General features: G+C 37.2%; 2 non-coding genes across 2 annotated transcripts; both read right to left on the reverse strand.

Moving 5' to 3' along the window:
* Positions 1-12,419: 12,419 nt before the first annotated feature.
* TRNAL-UAA lies at positions 12,420-12,502 on the reverse strand. Its single transcript has one exon. It is a non-coding gene; the product is annotated as a tRNA-Leu (tRNA).
* Positions 12,503-15,180: 2,678 nt separating this feature from the next.
* TRNAL-UAA lies at positions 15,181-15,263 on the reverse strand. The gene has a single exon. It is a non-coding gene; the product is annotated as a tRNA-Leu (tRNA).
* Between the last annotated feature and the right edge of the window lie 2,160 nt (positions 15,264-17,423).

Raw genomic sequence — 17,423 nt, forward strand, 5'->3', positions numbered from 1 at the left:
TCCGAGACTAGTGATAATCACTCGACCCCGAACGGGGGAGATAAGAAGTACGATGCACTGATAAGCTGGTCCGCGACCAGTGATAATCACTCGACCATGAACGGGGGAGATAGAATATCTGGCATGCTGGTTCGTGACCAGTGAAGGCTGCTCAACCCTGAACGGGGGAGGTGAAATATCCGCTAAGCTGATCCGCGACCAGTGATGACCACTCGACCCCGAACGGGGGAGATAAGAAGTACGATGTGATGATAAGCTGGTCCGCGACCAGTGATAATCACTCGACCTTGAACGGGGGAGATAGAATATCTAGCATGCTGGTCCGTGACCAGTGAAGGTTGCTCGACCTCGAATGGGGGAGGTGAAATATCCGCTAAGTTGGTCCGCGACTAGTGACGACCACTCGACCCCGAACGGGGGAGATAAGATATCCGATAAGCTGATCCGAGACCAGTGACGACCGCTCGACCCCGAATGGGGGAGATAGGAGATCTGATGAGCTGGTCCGTGACCAGTGATGACCACTCGACTCCAAACGGGGGAGATAGAATATCTGGCATGCTGGTCCGTGACCAGTGAAGGCTCGACCCCAAATGGGGGAGGTGAAATATCCGCTAAGCTGGTCCGCGACCAGTGACGACCACTCGACCCCGAACGGGGGAGCTAAATGCTCTGATAAGTTGGATGGTGGAGACACGGGTTTAAGATCGCCGCTCGACCGCTGGTGGAGACCTGGGTTTAACGTCGCCACTCGACGGTTTTCAAATATAACTCAAACCCGGCCGATCGACACGGAAGTCTTTGACAACTAGCATGACTCTAATAAAATATAAGCCCGTCCGATCGGCACGGGGTCTTCGACAATGAGCCTGTGGCTGTAATATGATATAAACCCGGCCGATCGGCACGGGGTCTTCGACAATGAACCTGTGACTCTGATATAATATAAACTCGGTCGAATCGGCACAGGGTCTTCGACAGTGAACCTGTGGTTCTAATATAATATAAACCCGGCCGATCGGCACAAGGTCTTCGACAGTGAGCCTGTGGCTCTGATATAATATAAACCTGGTCGATCGGCATGGGATCTTCGACAGTGAGCCTATGGCTCTGATATAATATAATCCCGGCTGATCAGCTCGGGAGTCTTCACAAATATAATGCCGACCGATCAGCGTGGGAATCTTTGAGATTGAGCCTATGGCTCTAATGTAGGACAAGCCCGGCCGATCTACACGGGAGTATTCGACCGGAGAACTATGGCGTATCCTATGATCTAAAGAGAAAATACAACGAAAAAACTGACCTGCCGTTCAACAGAGGATCTGACTCAATTCCTCGACTCCCGAATACTCGTGGAGTGAAGAGAATATGATATAATCGTCGAAATCCATCAAGGTCATGAGTATGACCGAATTTTCTGGCGTCGTCCATCTTCACGTTCCAGATCAGGTGCATTCCCACAGACGACGCCAATTATGTTCCTGTCGGGAAGCTGAGAAGACGAACCAACCGGTGTGATGTGTCTAGAATGTTGACCGCATCTCAATGACCCGGATGGTGGGTTGTCTTCTATGTTGACCAAGTCATCTGAAATTCTCTGGTCAACAGTATTTGTATCCAGCGACCGGGTTGCCTCGGTCCCTGGTACCCCGATGTTCGAGGTGGGTCCCACAAATGTATAAGCAATCAAATAATAACAGAACAATGAAGTAAATGTAGGATGAGTACAATGACGTACCCTGGCCTCGGGTAGGGATGACAATGGGTAGGATTTGGGAAGGATTTCATATCCTCTGTACTCATCCCCATTTATTATATCTATACCCATACCCATCCTCATACCCATCGGGTATTTAACTTTTATACCCATCCCCATACCCGTCGGAGTTTCGGGTACCCATATCCTACCCATCATCCTATTATTCCCTACCATTCTCATTTAAAAAAAAAAATCAATGTACTTGTCAGCTCTTCCTCGTCTCGCGCTCCTTCGATCGGGTGAACATTTTCCATGGAAAAGAAGATGAGATGCGTGTTGATAACAGGATAAAGAGACAAACTAAGTTTTTTTTTCTAAGATAGAAAATGAGCTAAAGTTTTTTCTTTCCGAATAAAAAATAAGGCTTATAAATAAATAAATATATCGGGTAATGGGTAAGGTATGGGTAGGATTTTACCACATCCGCCTCCATAACCATACCTGAATACCCATTTACTATAATCGGGTATAAAAATTCCCTCCATATCCTCCTCCATTTGGGTCGGATGTCGGATTATCCATCGAATTCGGGTGGAATTGTCATCCCTAGCCCCCGGGGTGCTCTCGGATGGGTCGGTGAGCTGATCACGGTGCTGACTGAGTCGTAGCGACCCTGACAAGTAGATGGGTGTGAGCCAGTTGAGGAGCCGGACCTGAAAGCAACGACATGGAATTCACTGCAGCAAGGATCCAAGAAGACGACACACAAGCCGGATATGATAGAGGCTCGCAGGCTGATACACGGCACGCAGGCTGGATAATACTAGTAATGCACAAGCATAATAACTATGCAAATAGTGAAGCACAACGGCTCAATGGCCGGAACCACATCAGCTCGTCGCCTGAAAACCCTCTCGACTCGAAGGCCGACGTAGACAAATGGTACGAGCGACGTCGGTCACTGGAGGCGGCACTCGCTGCTGGATAATACTAGTAATGCACAATCATAACAATGATGCGAATAATGAAGCACAATGGCTCGATGGTCGGAACCACATCAGCTCGTCGGCCGAAAACCCTCTCGACTCGAAGGTCGGTGTAGACAAATGGCACGAGCGACGCCGGCTGCTGGAGGTGGCACCCGCTGTTGGAGGCGGCGGTGGCGGCCTCAGGAAGCGACGTCTGTTGGGACGGTGGCAGGGCCCGCTGGAGGAGGCGAGGGTGCTTGGGGCGAAGGCGGCGAGAAGGTTTGTCGACCTCCTCGCCGTGACAAAGAGAGCCGCGAAGGGGTAGCGGCTGGTCCGCCAGCGTGAGGAGACGGAGATCTAAGAGGCGGTGTCAGGGTCCAAGAGAGGGAGCAGGGGGGAGCCCCAGTCGGCCGACGTGCGTGAAGGAGGGAGGCGGCGGCTAGTTTGCGACGGCGATGTGGCTGCTTGGCGGCATTTGCGCCGAAAAGGCCGGAGGCGATGCTAACTGCTGAAAGAGAGAGGGAGAGGGAGGATGTGGTGATCGGAGGAAGAGAAGGAAGGGAGCAGCCGGTGGCCGGCGTCGTCGCCGGCGAGGAGCATGAGAGGGAGGAAAACTGGCCCTTTGCTTGGCAGCGCCCGCACAAGACCACGAACCAACCCCCCCCTCTTTGCGTGAACAATGCTTCCCTTCAACAACCCATAACCTCAACATGCCAAAAGACTAAAATGCCCTCTCCCCCCCCTTACTAATTACAGTTGAGACATTCTAATATATCTGCATCAATTACAATCACTCGAAAATACAATAATACTAGAAAATGAACATTGAGTAAACAATTTAGATATTCCATCTCGACCTAATATCCTGGCATAAACATTCATGTATGATAAGTTGCTCCTTTGTCATCTGCGAGGTGTCTTTGTTCAATATTTCGTACTCCTTCAACTTCAAGAGAAAATTCTTAGCATCAGATTTGGACAAGGCAGCTTTTGCCTTAATCTACTCTACTTCGAGTTGTTTTTGTTTCAGATCGACTTCGGAGTTCTTCACGCTTGTGTACGCAGTGAACTTTGTGATAATATTATTGTAGTTTACTGTCAGATCCTCCATGGTCGATTTTACTTTGTCTTTTCCCTTTCTTTTTGCTGCCTTTTGTCCCATTGGATGAGTATCTTCATCATCCAGGTCTATACTCACATCTTGGTTGGAGGAGGTGTTGCTTGCTTCCGACTCTAAGGTCTTCATCTTCTTTGTGGCCACAAAGTAATCAGCGGACTGTGGAGTAAACATTGGACGGTCTTTGACAATTCTCCATACATGTTCAAGATTGAATGCAACGCCATTGCTTTTGGATCGATATTTTTCATACGCAAACCTCAATATATCTTCGTCACTGTGACCACTTCGATATGAACTGTAAACACTATTATAATTTACGTTGAATCAATATACCTTCTTTTGGATTGTATTATGCCAATGTGACTATATAACATTTGCACTTCTGGTATTTGAATCTAGGGGACGGTTCTCATTGTAGTAGCTTGCAACATATCCTCAAAAAGCATCCGCCTTTTGATCATTGCCGATTATTGGATCATCGCTAATAGTGACAAAACTTCTCGCTAAGACCTCGTCTTCAACCTTTGTCCAACTTGAACGCTTTCTTGTACCCTCACATTTGAAACCGTTTTTTTCAAAATTGACCACCTCAATTGAGAATTAACGATCGAAAAGTTGAGTCTCTGGGACAAAAGTCGAAGTTGCAGGTTCATTCGACATCAAAGGAGTGGAAGACATACTAGTTGTGTGTAGGGTATCATATTCATGAACAACTGACGACATGCAATATGAATGGCTCATGCTGTGCCAAGATTTGGTTGGAAGCGGTTGATATAGACCTCGAGGGGCATAATTCAGATGATTCATAGAATTTCCAAAATCTTGGAATTTTTGAAGATTTTATGGAGATGACATATTTGGAAATGGATATGAGTATTGATAATTTGGTAGAATTTGTGGACTTTTGGAAGATGAATATTCTTACAAGTTGTTTGTAGAATTCAAAAAATTTATAAAAAATATCCTATTATTTTTATCTATTTCGGATAGAAAATAAGATTGTAAAAACTTAACAACATAGACGAGGAGAATATTTAGAGAGCAGAATTGAAGAGAATAGTGAGTTAGAATAAAAATATGTGTATACATTGATAGATATTTATGGATGAAATTTTGAACTAGTCGTTAAAAAACTAACAATTTTATTCAATTTTTAATTTTAGAATTTATAACTTTTTAATATAAAAATAAAAAAATTATGCACATGGGGTGGGCCAGCCTGACCCATCCCATGTTTGCTAGAACGTGTTCAAGTGGAAGAGTGTTATAACACCCCTCTGTAATGCTTTAAACGACGAAATGATGTTATAACATCAAATTAACATTTGCGTTGCAAATGCTCTCATGGGATAGTTGCTAAATGGAAAGATAATAATGGTGTTCGGTGACTACTACGAAGGAAGTATTTAAATTTCATAATAAATTTTGTTATACGAAAAAGTATAAAAGAAAGACAACAGTTAGAGGATAGAATGTTCACTCTTGTATAATCATCTCTTTTGTTTAGTTATTTCCTAATTCTTAAAATTTCACTTAACTTTCGGAGGAACCTTATTAGGATAAGACCGGTACCCTCTGGCCATGCGTTGTCCTTGAACCGAAATTTTACCGAAATTCGAACTTCAAATTTCATGATGGCAACAGTTCGGGAGCATGCTCATGACCAAACGAGAAGTAGGAATTTGGGGGAGGAAGCGAAGCTTTGGAAATAGACCATGTGTAATAAGCAGCTAATAAATACTTGCGACCCTTTATCAAAGGAGAGGATCGTGGGATAGCTGCTAAATGGAAAGATAATAAGTACGGTATTCGGTGATCGTTAAGAAGGAAGTATTTAAATTTCATAATAGATTCTGTTACATGAAAAAGTATAAAAGAAAGGCAATCAGTTAGAGGATAGAATGTTCACTCTTATATAATCATCTCTTTTGTTTAATTATTTTCTAATTCTTAAAATTTCACTTAAGTATTGAAGGAATCTTATCAGGATAAAGACCGGTACCCTCTGACTATGTGTTATCCTTGGACAAAATACCATTTAACTTGATATGGAAAGAACAAAGAGTGCTTGACCATCAACATCCAAGAAATACTTAGCTACGAGCATGTGAAATCTACTGCATCAGATGATGAAAAGATAGACGATACGATCTAAGGTTGATGTCGCATAGATTATCTAAGCTCAATTATTCGAGCTCTTACTTCCGAGCTCAGTTTCTTAAGCTCTCCACGTTTTCTTCTTTGAACTCACCCTTTCTTAGCTAAATTTTCTATATTTCTAGAGGTTGGGAAGTGAATGCCATCAATTGTGTTGATGAGCTCAATTCTCCTAACTCCCTAGTTTAAGCTTAATTTTTCAAGCTCTCCCCTTCAAGCTCGATTCCCCTAGCTCTCTCTCGATCTTCTTTAGATAGAAGTACTTCCACCCATGTTGTTATTAGCCACAAACTAAAAGGCCTACAATCTCAGCAACAACCTCTTCACAATCATCATTTCTAGCTTGTAATGGTTGGACGGTTGACATTAATGGCGACTGCATTTCTGATACTATAATTATAGGTTGTTATATGATTAATGTTTGAAATGGTTGAATACTTGAATGGCCCATTGTTAGGATCCTTCGTACGGAGGCTAGAGGGGGGGTGTGAATAGCCGACCCCAAATCGTCGCATTTCTACAAACTAGGGTTAGCGCAGCGGAAAATAACACGTAGAAACGAAAGAAAAGAAGACAAACCTCAAACAAACCGATGTAACGAGGTTAGGAGATTAGGGCTCCTACTCCTCGACGTGTCCGTAAGGTGGACGAGTCCAGTCAATCCGTCGGTGGATGAGTCCCCGGAGAACCGACTAATATGAACTCCTTCTGGGTGGAGAAACCTCGCCACAAAACTTGCAACAACAAGAAGGAGTATAAGAAATACAAGTAGAAAGACAAGAACAATGTACAAACACTAACTCGCCTTCTCGTCGACTGCCTGTGAAGCAACAACTTCTGGACAACAAGAAGAATGACGATCGAAGCTCACACGGCTTTATCGGGAGAGCTCAACAAAGCTCGGATCGCAAGCGCAGAAGCTAGAAGTAGGAGCAGCAGAAGAAGAGTTGAGACTCGCAACAGCACCCCTCCTTTTATCACCTGCGAAGAAAGCAAAGAAACACACAAGAAATCTAGTTGCGTCGCAGCTAGTGCCTGATCGATGCTGGACCGATCAGCTCCATGGATCGGTCCACGACCGATCCTATTCCCTAGCCTTCGCTTCCCCCGATCGGTCCATGGACCGATCAGGAACCTCCTGATCGGTCCACGCCTCTGATCTGATTTCTAAACCGGGCCAGGCTTACCTGATCGGTCCCCGCACCGATCAGCTTTCGCTCCTGCTCGGCTTCGATCGACTCTTGATCGGTCACCGATCGATCGTTATCACACGAGGCTATCGATCGATCGGTCACCGCACCGATCGAATATTCGAGGTATCACCGATCGATCCGTTCATGGTTTTCGCCCAAACCAAGTCCAAACCAACATCCGGTCAATCTTGACTGTTGGTACATTGCGCCTAGCATCCATCACTCCCTTGACCTTAGGACTCCTCGCTAAGTGTCCGGTCAATCCCTTTGACCCACTTAGACTTTTTCTTCGTACCAAGTATCCGGTCACCCCTATGACCTACTTGGACTTCCCATCACCGGATGTCCGATCACCCTTGATTCATCTGGATTTTCCCTTGCCCGCTTCACTCACCGGGACTTTCACCTAGTTTCACTCACTAGGGTTTTCACCTTCACTCACCAGGATTTCCACAACCGCCTGGCTTCACTCACCGGGACTTCAACCGCCTAGCTTCACTCACTAGGACTTTCCTCGTCAGCCTCCTCACGGACTTTCCAACCGCCCGGCTTCACTCACGGGACTTTCACGATCTGGCTTCACTCACCAGACTTCCACTTTCACCTAGCTTCACTCACTAGGATTTTCACCGCTTCACTCACCAGATTTCCCGCCGGCTTCACTCACCGGACTTTTCCTGCCAAACTCCTGTTTGACTTTCCCTGCCAAGTCTCCATACTTGGACTTTTCCCGCGCCCTGCTTGGACTTTTCCCCGTGCCAAGTCTCCGTACTTGGACTTTTCCAGTATCAAGTCTCCATACTTGGACTTTTCGCGTGCCAAGCTCCCTGCTTGGACTTTTCCCGAATCAGGTCAACCAGGTCAACCTTGACCTAAGGTTGCACCTACAATCTCCCAAACACCTATTCTTGTCAAACATCAAGAATACAACTCTCTTCTCGTCAAACATCAAAACACAACTCGAGTCAGGTCAACTCGAGTCAGGTCAACCAGGTCAACCTTAACCTAAGATTGCACCAACACCCATAACTTTTCAGAGATCGATCATGATCACAATCTACACATATATCTTTCATCTCATATCTATGAATACTAGTTACATACTTACATTTGTCATTTAGAGACTAATGTTAATGAAACTCTAATTTTCATACTTTCTATTGTCCACTACACTCTTAGCGAATTGAGCATCGGAGACGTCTCGTTGGAAGTAACTTCTTGCAAACTTTCTTATGTCTGCTCTTGTATATGCAGGTGAGACTATATGTTGTATGGGCATTACTAAACTTCCACTTCTATACCACTAGGTCAGCAAGCATTTACTTCATTACCTCTATCTTAGAATCCATCTCATTGGTAGATTTCATAAACATTAACGACTATTAAAGGCTATCTATTAGTCAAGAAGTTTGCGGCTCTCAAATAATAAGTTCCAACAAATTGGTCAAAATAATGCATGAACTGTATCGATTAATGTTGCATGATAGTTCAATCGCTATAGATATATCTGAGAATTGAACCCTAGTTACTTAAGAAATGCACCACATCCTGCCTAAGGATTCAGGGGCTATTTTGGAATATATACCAATCCTGAGTGGCTCCATGCCTACTACAAAGTCACGGAGTAAAAAAAAATAAAGCAAGACTGATCGATGGATTTCCCAACCAGGCAAATAAACATCAAGTCAAGGGGGGAAATTATAAGAGGCATATGTGACTTTGTTTTCTCATATATCACCATCCTCCTTCACCTCGCTTACTCGTCCACATGCCCTTTCGTGGTCACCGCTTGTGGCCAGGCTCTCGCCTCCGGAGGCGTAGTCGTCAACATGTCTGCACTCGGTCGTGGCTGCCATGATTGGATCAACGTGTCCTCCACATCGACATATGCTTACGTTGACACCAAAAGCAAGCAACTATGGATTGAGATCTTGCGTGAGACGCTCGAACATGGACTAGCACTCCGCTTGTGGACCAACTACCTCTATCTCACCGTTGGCAGCACACTCTCTAATACCGACGTCAGCGACAAGACCTTCCAATATGACCTCCAAATTTTCAATGTCTACAAATTAAATATTATCATCGGTAAATTAACTTAATAATTTTATAAATAATAAAAATTTATTTAATAAAAATTTAAAATTTGGTAAAATATAGAAAAGATTGTAATGTGATCACACTAAGTGAACTCACACCTCACCTCTTCTATTACGTCCTTGGCAAACTCAGCAATTCGAGATCAGCTCATTCTATCTCTTATTCCTGCATTCATTCCTATCATTGCCTCTTACCACCACAACTAGCCTTAGGGGCTACATATCTACTACTTTAAATACATTCAACATGAATATTTTTTTTTTAATCATTAATTGCCACTACTAATTAAAATCTGATAATTTTCTTTAACCACTATCACCGCTAATTATTAACTCATCAACTCAGCAACTTGCCAACAAAATCAATAATAACATTTACATTAAAATTTATAACTTAATGGAATTAAAAATATGACTCAAGACCAACATTTGAAGAATTTACTAGTTAGATTATTTAACAAAGAGCGCACACATTCGTGTAAATTACAAGTTAGTTATATTGAACGAAGAGAAAAAACAATCACTAAAATTTCATTTCAATGCAATTTGCAATGCTAGAAGATAGTTGAAACAGAGACTCCTCATATGCTAATATATCCTTGAACTGATCTGTACTAGTGCGACTTCTCAGCACTTGCAATCCCATCTCCATTAATTCCTCTGTTATCTCCTTCTGATGTAAGAGAAACCCTTCAAATGTCCTTTTGGGTATTCTCATTTGTAAATCAATTAGTTCTACTTCTGTAGAGCCATGGAGCAAACAATCGTCTTCATTGGTGCTCTCTATATGCGTAGAATCTGCCATTATATTAAATCTAGTATTAGAGTCATTGCACTTCCTGAGGAACTGGGTCAATATCATAGTTGACGATCGATTTTGCAGATTGAAATCGAGGTTGAAGATCACGGCGTTCTTATTTTCGATTCCTCTGCTAATACCTGTCAATCGAAGCAAATTTTGTTATACATAGAGCAAAGAGTATGCATGAAAATTAAGAAGGTAGGCTTTATGGATCTTCTCTCACGTTTGGGGTTTTGCTAGAATCCAGCATGAGCCAAACGTTTTGGTTTGGAAAAGCTTTTACGAGAAAATTCATCAATGCAAATGGAGGATCTACAGGCGGATGGAGAGCAAGAAGGAATGATGCGTTCCGGACCTTGGGCGCTTCAATGCGCAATTCGTTGACGACCTCCAAGATGAGCAACTCGAGCTTTGGGCAGTGGATGTCGATGGCGTCGACGCTGGATTCTCCGACCCTGGCCTTGACATCCTGACGGCCTGGATTCCTTCCAATGACGCTCCGGAGTATGCTATCAAATCTGGCACATCCATATCGACACCTCACCTCAGTGGCGTTGCCGTGCTCTTAAATGCCACGCACCCTACTTGGTCACCGGCAGCTATCAAGTCGGCGATCCTCACTACGGCAGACGCTATCATGTTGGACGAGTTACTAGAACCGACACTCTATTTCACCAAGGGCGCAGGGCACGTCAACCCTAACAAAGCTGTTGATCCTGGCCTTATTTATGACATCACTGACGACGACTACATCTGAGGCAAATTCGGGAAAAAAGAGCCAGAATTATAGCATGCGGATTCGTGGATTGCTCGAAGAGAATGAGGGAAGAAGAGCTCAACTACCCGTCGATTCTGCTAGCCCCGAAAGCCAAGGCGATGACCAAGGTAAGTCGGACGGTCACGAACATGGGACCGGCAAGATCGAGGTACACGGTATCGGTGACCATATCGAAGACTTTCGTGTCGGCTACTGTCACCCCCAAGATATTGACGTTCACTGAGCTGAACGAGTAGAAGTCGTTCACCGTGAGGGTGAATTGGGGCTCCGGCGGACCTCCCACTTCCGATATTAAATTCGTGGAGGGAAAGTTGACTTGGATTTCCGATGATGGTAAACGTGTGGTGATGAGCCCATTGATCATCTATGCTCCGAAGTGATCGATGAAGCGCTAGCTCGAGCTTACAATTGTCTGCACCCTTTCAAATATTATTTATTGTTCGTGATTATTAAGAATGTATGAATTAATTAATTGGGTGGGAGACTCGAATAAATAATGCTTTTTTCCTTTCAATATCATAAATTAATATTTTTGTAAGTTTTTTTTTTTAAAAAAAACCCACGATACCCTTAGGACTCTAAAGAGTTTGACCTACGAGCATCATTTTTAAATTATATAGTTTTTGAAAAACGTGTGTATACATATATCGATATATATACGAACATAAATGAAATATCAATGTTTAAAATATATATATATATATATATATATATATATATATATATATGTAAATATTTATATAATTTATATAATTTTAAAACCTTTTTCAAAAATACTTTTAATTTAATTGTGTCTATCATGTCACTCGTTCTGTGTGCTTTAGTATGGACAATACATGTTGAACTTGTTGATTCTATGTTTTTTCAATTTTATTTAATTAATTTTAAATTTAAATTTGGGGCGATTGTTTGATCTTGAATTAAATTGATATTTAATCGTGAATCAATTAAATAGGTATTTTCAAAATCAGCTTTTAAATCATGACAAGACACAAGGGTCTTCTTAATCATATCAACGATCACATCGATAGACAAAATCTTTTTAGAACATTACATACTCAACGACCACATCTTAGGAGTGGACAAAGAACTAAAAGAAATTAGACCTTAGCCATAAGCTGAGCAACAATATTAATCACACAAGATTCCTAATGCAAAGATGGGAGAAGCTGAGCCTTCAAAAATGACTGTTACATTATTTCCAACCAAATTCACTAGCTAAAAATGACACATTTGATGGAGATTTATTTAACATTTAGTGAGATAATATTCATCATCTTCAAGGAATTGTGAGACAAAGCTCTAGCTTAAGATGAAATACTTGTCCAGAGAATGAGCAATCCTGCAAGTTGATGAAATATAAATGTTTTGATGGGTAATTTGGTCATTACAATTATGTTTATCATTTAATTTTTAATTTTTTAATAATTTTCAACAAATGTGTTTTTAAAAGTGATGAATATATCACATTTATATGAGACAAAATAAAATTCTATTAATTGATAATATTCAAATATAAAATGACAATTAATTATTTGAACTTCACTAATCACTAGCTAGGTAAAATACATGATTTAAAAATATAATTTCTCAAAAATTTTGCTAGCTATGGGGTTCGAACCCATGCGCACTTATGTGCAGAAGATCTTAAGTCTTCCCCCTTAACCACTCGGGCAAACTAGCTAATTATATCTTTTATTTAGAATATTTTATACTTGTAAACTTTGTAAATTTACTTTTGAAGAATTTGTTAGATTTCTATTCTATAAGCTAAATTAGTAGCAAATATTTCAAAAAATAAGCCCAATAATTTTTAAATAGAACAATTTTAATATCAATCATACAGCAAAGTCAAAATCATATAGACACTACACTAAAAAAATTTTATTTTTTTATTTTAATATAAAAAATATGTATGTTATTAGAATAATCTTATTTGCACTTAAACCCTAGACTAAGTTAACTATATTTTTTATTTTTTTATTAAGAAAAAATTAAATTAGATAAACTTCAAGTTAACTATGCTTTATAGTCAGCTGTTATTGGACAGTGGGTAATCAAATTTTTTTTAATAATATCAATTGACATCATATAATATATCCAATGTTATCCGGTTTAATTGATTTTTGAATTTTAAAATGGAGATCTAATAAATTGAAATAAATAAAAAAATTAATTTTGAATAAACAGAATTGAACTTTAATTAATTGTTGAACAATATAACTCACTATAATTAGGGGGAAAAAATTCAGTGCTAAAGTTATTTATGGGATAATTTCATAGAATTCATACAAATAGAAGATCCTCTAATCATTATCTCTTGGGTTAGGAATATTAACTAAAGGATGTTAGTTCCTGGGTTATTCATTGTGAACGCTTTTCGATTTATCCTGATGATCGATAGTAAATTTTTGTAGGATCAGACCGTTCACCTCAAATTCAATGTTACCAACCTGATTAATCATTTTTTTTTAGCTAAGAATATTAATTAAATGAATTACAAGTAGGAGTAAACAAAACATTGGTTAGGCTCAATTAACCGATTGAATCAATTCAAAGTTCAATTTGATTAATTCTAAAATTTATTTTTAAAAAATAATAATTTTTTTAATTTAGTTTGATTTTGATTTTAAAATTATATTAATATATCTTATGAGGAAATAACTATGTAGTTCAATTGATTGATGATTTGACTATTTAATATCATCAATGGTTTGATTGGCTAATTCGATAATCGACCTCGTTTTTATATCCATTAATTCAGTAACTAGTCAAATTAATCGATTTTATATTGGCTTGATTTATTCACTTTAATGGTAAAATTCAATCGGTTTGATTTGTGAAAAAATTAATTTAACCAAATTTTTTTTTATGGGTCTGCTTCAGTCCTTCGATCTTCAACAGACCCTTATCAGTAATAAAATATCTAAATAATTATCTTATTAAATCATGTATGTTCTTCCTTGATATTCAGTCAAAAAAAAGTTTGCATATTAAACTGAAAAGTAAATTTAACCATAACATGGTCTTGTTGCAAGTAATATGACTTTAACATATTAATCGGAAAATTGAGATTTTCTTGATTTTGATATTAATAAAAAAATTTTATCCAAAATATATAAAAGAAAAATATGATAAAAAAGAAAAATAAAAATTTTTTAAAAATAAAAAAATGAAAAAAAATATTAAAATATTTTTAAATAGAAAAAAGTATAAAGAATAAAAAAATAGAAAAAAAACATAAAAAAAATAAAAAACGTAAAAAATTTTAAAAAATAAAAATAAAAAATACACATAAAAATAAAAATAAAGAAAAACATGAAAAAAAAAATTAAAAAATTATAGAGTTTAAAAAAAATAATAATAATAATAATAATATGATTGATTTTGTAACTAAAGGTAATATAATAAAATATTAAAATATATTATTCATTAAAACTTTTAAAATTGGGAGAAGCTAATGCTAGTTTAATCATATTAAGTTGAGCAACAATCACACAAGATTCCTAATGCTAATTTAAGCATTTTGCAAAGATGGGGAGAAGCTAAGTCTTTGGAAATGACTGTTACATTAATTCCAACTACAAATTTACTAGGATTTATTTAACATTTCGTGAGACATATTTATCATCTTCAAATTGTCATAGTACAAGGAATTGTGAGAAAAAGCTCTAGCCTAAGATGAAGTATTTGTCTAGAGAAACAGTAATCTTGCAAGTTGATGAAATATAAATTTTTTGATGGGTAATTTGGTCATTAACAGTTATGTTTATCATTTACTTTTTAATTTTTTATAATTTTCAATAAATATGCTTTTAAAAGTGATGAATATATCACATTTATATGAGATAAAATAAAATTTTATTAATTGATAATATTCGAATATAAAAAGGATAATTAGTTATTTGAATTTCACTAGCTAGCGTAAAATACATGATTTAAAAATATATTTTTTCAAAAATTTTGCTAGCTATGGTTCAAATTATGTTTATCATTTACTTTTTAATTTTTTATAATTTTCAATAAATATGCTTTTAAAAGTTATGAATATATCACATTTATATGAGATAAAATAAAATTTTATTAATTGATAATATTCGAATATAAAAAGGATAATTAGTTATTTGAATTTCACTAGCTAGCGTAAAATACATGATTTAAAAATATATTTTTTCAAAAATTTTGCTAGCTATGGTTCAAATTATGTTTAGCATTTACTTTTTAATTTTTTATAATTTTCAATAAATATGCTTTTAAAAGTTATGAATATATCACATTTATATGAGATAAAATAAAATTTTATTAATTGATAACATTCAAATATAAAAGGATAATTAATTATTTTAATTTCTTAAAAATTTTGCTAGCTATGGGGTTCGAACCCATGCGCACTTATGTGCAGAAGATCTTAAGTCTTCCCCCTTAACCACTCGGGCAAACTAGCAATTTACATCTTGTTTTAGACTTTTTTAATCTTGTAAAACTATTTTTGAAGAATTTGCAGCCCAAATATCATATAGATTTTTATTCTATAAACTAAATTAGTAGCAAATATTTCAAAAAATAAGCACAGTAATTTTTAAATAGAACAATTTTAATATCAATCATACAGCAAAGTCAAAATCATATAGACACTACACTCAAAAACTTTTATTTTTTTATTTTAATATAAAAATATGTATGTTATTAGAATAATCTTATTTACACTTAAACCCTAGACTAAGTTAATTATATTTTTTATTTTTTATTAAGACAATTAGAGTAGATAAACTTAAAGTTAACTATGATTTATAGTTGGATAGTAAGTCGGTAATCAATTTTTTTTAAAAATAATATCAATTAACAGCATATAATATATTCAATGTTATTCGATTTAATTGATTTTTAAATTTTAAAATGGAGATCTAATAAATTGCAATAAATAAAAAATGAATTTTTAATAAACAGAATTGAACTTTAATTTAATTGTTGAACAATATAACTCACTATAATTAGGGGAAAATTCAACGTAAAATTATTTATGGGGTAATTTTTTAGAATTCATACCAACGGAAGATCCTCTAGCCATTATCTTTTGGATTAAGAATATTAACTAAAGGATGTTGGGTTCTTAGACTATCTACTACAAGCACTTCTCAATTTATCTTGATGGCCGGTGGAAAATTTTCATGAGACTGAATCGATCATCTTAAACTCGATGTTACTCAACTTGATTAATTATTTTTTTTAGCTAAGAATATTAATTAGATGAATTAAGCAGAAGTAAATAAAACATCAGTTAGATTCAATTAACCGATTGAATCAATTCAAAGTTCAATTTTATTTGGTTAATCCTAAAATTTATTTATAAAAAAATAATATTTTTTTAATTTAGTTTATTTTGATTTTAAAATTATATTAATATATCTTAAGAGGAAATAACCATGTAGTTCAATTGATTGATGGGTTGACTATTTAAAATCATCAATGGTTTGATTGACAATTTCGATAATCGACCTGGTTTTTATATTGATTAATTCGGTAACTAGTCAAATTAATCGATTTTATATTGGCTTGATTTATTTACTTTAATGATAAAATTCAATCGGTTTGATTTATGAAAAAATTAATTTAACCAGTTTTTTTTATGGGTCTGCTTCAGTCCTTCGATCTTCAATAGAACCTTATCGGTAATAAAATATCTAAATAATTATCTTATTATATCAGGTATGTTCTATAAAAAAAAAAAAAAAAAAAAAAAAAAAGTTTGCATATTAAACTGAAAAGCAAATTTAGCCATCACATCGTTTTGCCGTGAGTAATAGGATTATACGATTCGAATTTCGATAAAATCAAGATAAATATTTTCTTTATATACTAGTCACTATTTCAAATGTTAGTAGTCATCCATAATTTACCTCTTCCGTGTTGACCCTGAGACGGATTGGCGAAAATACTAGGGACGAGCGTATTCATCTTTTACCATCGCATGGTCTTGCCGTGAGTAATATAACTTCATCATATGATTTATCTTGGCAAAGAATGCCCCTTCGGATGAGTCTAATGGCTAACACATAAAATATTATCATCATGAGATCTGAGATTCGAATCTCGGTAAAATCAAAATAAATGTCTCTCTTATGTGCTAGTCATTATTCCAAAGACTAGTAGCCGTCCGTGATTTATCTCCTCCGTATTGACTCTGGGACGAATTGATGGGGGTACTAGGGGCGAACATATTCACCTTTTGCCACCATCTTGGCAAGGGATGATTGAGATATGAGGTATTATTATATGGAATTTTGTAGTTCAAATTGGAAGTATGTCCTCTTCTATGCTTTAGCTGCTTGTACTAATGGCTAGTGATTATTCGTAATTTATCACCTCTATATTAACCTAAGGATGAATTGACGGGAACATTAGGACGAGTGCATCATTTATTTTATTTTATTTTTGCCATATGCCAAATCTTGGCAAAGGACTTAAAATATAATTTTCCCGAATCCATGTATTTGTTGGATATATATAACTATGTTGCTCTCTCAAAAAAACAGTGGATGGTATTCAGATATGCTAACAAGTAGCATGCCATTGCCCTCATAGATGAGCGGGTTCGTACAAGAGT

This window comes from Zingiber officinale, chromosome 7A (assembly GCF_018446385.1).
Source record: "Zingiber officinale cultivar Zhangliang chromosome 7A, Zo_v1.1, whole genome shotgun sequence".
In the NCBI taxonomy this organism is placed as follows: Eukaryota; Viridiplantae; Streptophyta; class Magnoliopsida; order Zingiberales; family Zingiberaceae; genus Zingiber; species Zingiber officinale.